Raw genomic sequence first — 6,779 nt, 5'->3', positions numbered from 1 at the left:
AAAAAAAAAAAAAAACACCCACCCCAAGCGTAAGCCCAATTGCCCAATTGCCCAACCCACAAGTGTGCTGTGTGCATGACAGTGCATCCTATTACTGCTGTACTGCAGTTTGCATATGTGCAACCCGCCGACCCGGTAAGAACTAAGAAATTAGAATAACTTGAATAAGTGAAAAAGTGAAACCCTAAATTCTAAAATCAAACATTGATCTCATTGTCTCACGCTCAGTGCGCTCACCCCTCACCAGCGGCCAGCCTCACCCAGTCACCCTCACCCTCACCCTCACGGTCACGGCCTCACGACTCCTACCCCACCAATCGCGAGCCGCCAACCCCAGCCCCCGGTGGCCGTGACGCCTCTCTCTCCTCTCTCCCTCTCGGCTCTATCTCCCTCGGACCCTCTCTCAAAATCCCCTGCATCCGCCAACTTCCCCCCACCCAAACCGACGATCGGTCTCCCTCTCCGGCTGTCCCTCTCCCTCTCTCACGGTCACTCTTTCAGTTTTCTGTTTTCTGCATATTTTCAGATTGGGTCGGGTCGGGTTGGGTCGAATTACCTATTTAATATATGTTTCGTGTCGGGTCGTGTCGGGTCGTGTTTACCCAATCTTACCCGGTAATGTTAAACGGGTCGTGTCGGGTTACCCGGGTATTTTCCGAGTCGTGTTCGTGTCAAGCCTGTTGACCCGATTAGCTAATCGGGTCGTGTTCGTGTTTTGGGTAATCGGGTCGCGGGTCTTAATCGGGTCTACCCGATTACCCGAATTGCCAGGCCTAATATCCCCTCTCTCACTCTTCCTCATTTTCTTCTACCTTCTCCTACATTTTCTCCGGCCGTGATTAGCTCTATCTCTCTGCCGGAGCGCCGTACGTACCACTCTCTCTAGCTAGCTCACTCCCCGTCGCCGGCCGCCGCCTCCACTTCGCCGTTGCCGTCTCCGGCGATTCTCCGGCCGAATCTGCTCCGCCAATCTCCTCCATCTCACCTGCAGGTATATATATATATATATATTTTGTTTTATTTTATATATACTATTGTTTTTTAGTATTGCAGATTAATATATATATGCATATATTGTGTTGTTTTATGTTGTTTTATTTGATATATACTATTGTTTTATTATTGCAGAATATATATATGCATATATTGTGTTGTTCTATATTGTTTTATTTTATATAGTTTTTAGGTAATGTATATATATTGCAGAATATATAAAATATATACATTATGTTGTATATTGCAGAATTTTATGTTTCATTTTGTCATATATTCGCATGATGTTTCAATAATGTATGGGATTGAGTACTTGTGAGCTTGTAATTGATGTTAAATTTTTTTTTTTTTAGGAATATCTATTAATTAATTACTTATTGTACGTTGAAAATATAGATGCATGCAAAATGATGTTTCTTATGCTAGGTAGGTTTTTCTTTGTAAATATAATTGCTTTTTAAATGTGGCTATGTTTTTTTTTTTTTTTTGGTAGGTTTGTTTAAATGAAAAGGTTGGCTTATTAGTAAGGAATTTATAACACATTACGTCAATTTTAATCTATCATTCATTTCAATATATATCGTTTGACCTTCTAATTAAGGACGTGTAGTGCGTGGTGACATATAATATTTATAGAGATTTAATTTAAGTCTTTGTTTAATTAATATTCACAGTTAATGTGTTTTTTAATATTCTTTTAACCGTAACGTTATGGATTAATGTGTAAGTTATAAATTCACACACGAGGGTTCACTTCGAATTACATGGATTTAATGGGAAAATCCATTGGCAAACGTGCAAATCTTGTCAAACTTAGAGAGACTTCAAATGAATAAGTAAAAAGTCATGACTTTGTTTGTTACACTATTTTTTTATCACACTTTTGTTTTGAGTGTTTTTAACAAGTCTAATCATAATTAAACACATAACGTAAACACTTGCAAAATATATTCAATTCGATCCTTACTTCATTCTATCCCACATATATTATTTTGCAAACAAAAAAAACCATACAAAACGGTCCAAAGTTTTGGTTAATTTGAGGAACTTATAAGCTTCTTCAAGTTGAAATATAACGCATCAAAAATAATATTACCTAAAAACTAGTTGGAATTTTGTTACAATTGTGATTAATATGAAAGAAATTAATCTAATGTGTCAATAACCGAAGAAACGTTCGGACCAATAATATATATTACGAAAACATACACCATATTTTCAAGACACTCAAAATTCTTTTAACCTTTATACATGTCATATTAAAAATAAATAAATACACCAAACAAAAGAGTTGTATTACCCATATATGCATGTCATCACCTAGTAATTCATGCCAAAGGCTAACGACATTTAAGCTATATTTATTGTATTTAGGGTCCTCGTAACGAACCTAGCTCGGTAGATGTACTAGAACAACCTTATAAGTTATAAGCTAGCTATAATTAATTTGTTTAGGGTCCCCACCAAAGAAAATGCTTAAATTTTGGATCAAGTATTTTTTTTTTATTTGGTTTTTGTAGATTAATTATAATAGATAAGGGTTATAAATACACCCTTCAGTACGGATGAATGTAGATACGCATGAATATGTATATATTTTTGGACATAAACAATTTAACCCTATATGAGAATGTATAGGTTTATATTTCTAATGTGGTTCAAATATTTAGGTATCGGTTTATGTTTATATACATGCATGTGCTTGAAAGTAGGTATACAATTTGTAAGTCTTATGTATTTATTCCTAACTCATGTACGTAGATAAAAATGGACAAGAGTTGGATGACAAAGTCTAGGGGTACGAGGGAATACAGAGATGGGTGTAGATTGTTTGTTGAGTTTGCAGTTAGTAACTGTAGAACTCCTGATGGATTCATCTATTGCCCGTGTAAGGTTTGTCGAAATAACCGGCGCCACCCGCCGGGTTTCGTATTCGACCACTTGACAGGGGGAAAAGGAATGATGCCGGAATACACACTTTGGTTCTATCACGGTGAGAAGCATGTACAGGGTCTTCAAACCGGGTCTAATTCTAATCGCCCGGCCTCAGATGCGGGTGCAAGCGCAAATCAGGGTGGAGACATGCACGGGATGTTGCGTGATTTATTCGGCATGCACGAAGTACTCGGGGAAGACAATTGTGAGCCTCAGGCCGTGGTGCAAGGGGGTGAGGAAATTGTGACCGAAGAAGCCGCTGAGGGCGATGCACTAAAGTACTACAACCTACTTAAAAAGGCGGAGAAACCACTTCATACTGGGACAAAACATAGCAAACTAAGTGCGACTGTTCACCTGTACAACTTGAAGTGCGTTGGTGGACTTAGTAACTCGATTTTCTCGGCTTTCCTAGAGTTCATCAATCAGTTGTTGCCTGAGAGTAATGAAACTCTGCCAGTTAATACGTATGAGGCGAAAAGGTTTTTACGAGACATGGGGCTAGGGTATGACAAGATTCCGGCGTGCCGTAATGACTGTATGCTATTTTGGAAGGGCAATAAAGAGTTGGATTCATGTACCGTATGTGGAGAATCTAAATGGATTGAAGCAATTAATTTAGATGAGGACGGTCAACCCATATCGTCGGGCAAGAAACGTCCTGTGAAGGTGTTGCGGTGGTTTCCACTCATACCACGACTACAGAGGTTGTTTATGTCAGAACATACAGCACGCTTCATGAGGTGGCATGCAGAAGGCCGCACTAACGACGGCGTATTGAGGCATCCAGCCGACGGCGAAGCATGGAAGTCATTCGACAACTTACATCAGGAGTTTTCATCGGACAGCAGGAATGTAAGGCTCGGACTAACCTCGGATGGATTTAATCCATTTGGGAATATGACTACATCTCACAGCACTTGGCCTGTAATGGTTGTGCCCTACAACCTGCCTCATTGCATGTGCATGAAACAGACATCTTTTATACTATCATTGATTATCCCGGGCCTAAGTTCACCTGGAATGGATATAGATGTTTACCTTCAGCCCTTAATTGAGGAGTTACAAGAACTATGGAATATAGGGGTACGCACATATGACGTCTCAAAGAAAAATAATTTTGTTATGCGAGCGCAGTTGATGTGGACAATTAATGACTTCCCAGCATACGCAGATTTGTCTGGATGGTCTACTAAGGGTGAGAAGGCATGTCCTTACTGTATGAACTCGACAAGGTCGAAATGGTTAAAACATGGCCATAAGTGGTGTTATATGGGGCACAGGCGATACTTGCCCATGGATCATCCGTGGAGGCGGAACAAAGGAACATTTGACGGCACCGTAGAGCTAGAATGTGCCCCTGATGTACTAAGTGGAGATGAAGTCATAAGCCAATTAGAAGGGATGGTGTTTGGGGATGAGAACGCCGGTCAGGCAAGGCAGGCTGAGAAAGAAAAAGCAAAGAAGCAGAAGACAAATACTCCTAATGTGGTGTGGAAGAAAAAAAGTATTTTCTTTAGGTTGCCGTATTGGAAAGATAATTTATTGCGGCATAATCTTGATGTTATGCATATAGAAAAAAACGTGATGGACAACATACTTGGTACAATACTGGACATTCCAGGGAAAACAAAGGACAACCTCGGCGCCCGCTTAGATTTGCAAGAAATGGGTTTGAGACGTACACTTCATCCATTTGTGGACCCGCAGAATGGTAAGACTTATATTCAACAAGCTACCCACACGATGTCCAAGGATGATAAAACACATTTTTTGAAAGTGCTACGAAATGTAAGGGTGCCCGACGGATATGCTTCGAACATTTCTCGTTGTATACGACTTAAGGACCGTACGATATCTGGGTTAAAGAGTCATGACAGTCATGTATTGATGCAGCAGCTTCTACCTATTGCATTGCGTGGATCACTTCCAAGCAACGTGGTTAGACCTCTTGTTGAGATGTCCACATTCTTCAGGTGCCTATGTTCAACAACATTGACCGAACAAGATATTAACCGACTACAGCGTGACGTCTGTACCACGTTGTGCAAGATGGAACAGGTTTTTCCCCCCAGCTTTTTTACGAGTATGGTTCATGTGGTCGTGCATCTTATCCGTGAATGCCGACTCGGTGGACCAGTACAATATAGATGGATGTATCCGGTAGAAAGGTAAAATGTGTTTGTGGATATTCTTGCATTTTTGGGTTTAAGGTGCCAATACATGTCAAGTACTAACTAAACTAAAAATATGTATTAGTTCATTTTTAGGAGCCTTGGAGTATTCAAATCTAATGTGCGCAACAAAGCGGCTCCTGAGGGCTGCATTGCGGAGGGCTACATTGCAACTGAGTTGGTGACGTTTTGTTCGAGATATTTAGAGAACACACCAACTTTTCACAATAGGATACAAAGAAATCCGGATGGTTCGAAGGGTAATGGAACACGAGTCCGGCTCGACCGAATCACAATGACACAGATACACCGGTATATTGTGTTCAACTTGGACGAGTTTCATCAATTGCGGACGTAAGTCGATATCTTTTGCCCGCACCTTGCATGCTCAATGAACATGTTACAGTACTGTTCGTATTGAATTATAATTAACATAATTTCGAATTGTAGGATGCACATGGATATACTTAGGCGATCATGCAATAGGGGACGAACAACAGAGGCTCAGTTGGAAACCCAACATTATGACTTGTTTTGCGAGTGGTACCGTGACTACGTAAGAATGATGTCATGTTTACCTAAAGCAATTGTCGGAGTTATTTGCGTGCTATGTTTTTTAAAATCAACTAAAGTTAGTAACCGTGCGTTTTCATTGTACGTAATATATTCACAGGTCGATCGATTGGACGAGCGATCTAGGAAGGAACTTGGTGACAAATTGGTCATGCATTGTAGAGGGCCGAGGGAGGCAGCAGTCAGATACAATAGATATGTGGTTAACGGCAAACTATTTCGCACTATTGCATCTGATGCCGGAAAGAGGACCCAGAACAGCAGGGTGTGTGTGCCAACTCTTGATGGCGACACGTACTACGGGAAGTTATCGGAAATACTTGAGGTTGAGTATTACGACAGGACTAAGTACGTAATGTTTAGGTGTGATTGGGCAGACAACACCAGAGACAAGGAGTACAAGGTGGATGAGTATGGTATAGTACTTGTCAACTTCAAAAACCTTGTCCACACGGGAGAACTAGTTTCTGATGAGCCGTATGTGCTAACTTCACAAGTTGACCAGGTATTTTACGTACAAGATGATAGGTGCCCAGATTGGGCTTGCGCAGTAACGACCAAACCTAGAAACATATACGACGTTGGTCAGGGTGACGGACATCCAGATTCATGTGCCAATTACCACGAGTGTGAGCCTCTCATACTGCCCAGAAATGTTGATCACGATATACAAGATCATATCGAATACGTCAGACACGACTTAGATCCAACCGAAGCGTATGTATATATATTTGTATAGTTAATTTCATATGTATGTTTAGAATGTTTAGATTGGTAGTTGGTCACTACATGCACATTACATCAACACACTTAATTAATCTGTGCATATGCTAAAATCTGATATATATCTTATGTACCATTATGAGTCATGCATACTTAAGGTAGTGAATATTTCATACATTTTATATCAAATTAATTGGGTTTGTGGTGTTTTTTCACAGGGTACCATGAGTACAAGGGGGAAGAAGAGAGCACGCAGGGGCTCGGCCGTATTGCGGCAGTCGATGTCGCCTGGGTCTCCGGCAGCCCAACTTGATGACAGCGAGCAACAAGACGTTGCTCAGCTTCTAGGGATACATGAAGGATATAGACCAGTCCTTCCAG

Source organism: Corylus avellana, chromosome ca10 (genome assembly GCF_901000735.1).
Source record: "Corylus avellana chromosome ca10, CavTom2PMs-1.0".
In the NCBI taxonomy this organism is placed as follows: Eukaryota; Viridiplantae; Streptophyta; class Magnoliopsida; order Fagales; family Betulaceae; genus Corylus; species Corylus avellana.
Note: the sequence above shows the minus strand (reverse complement) of the source record.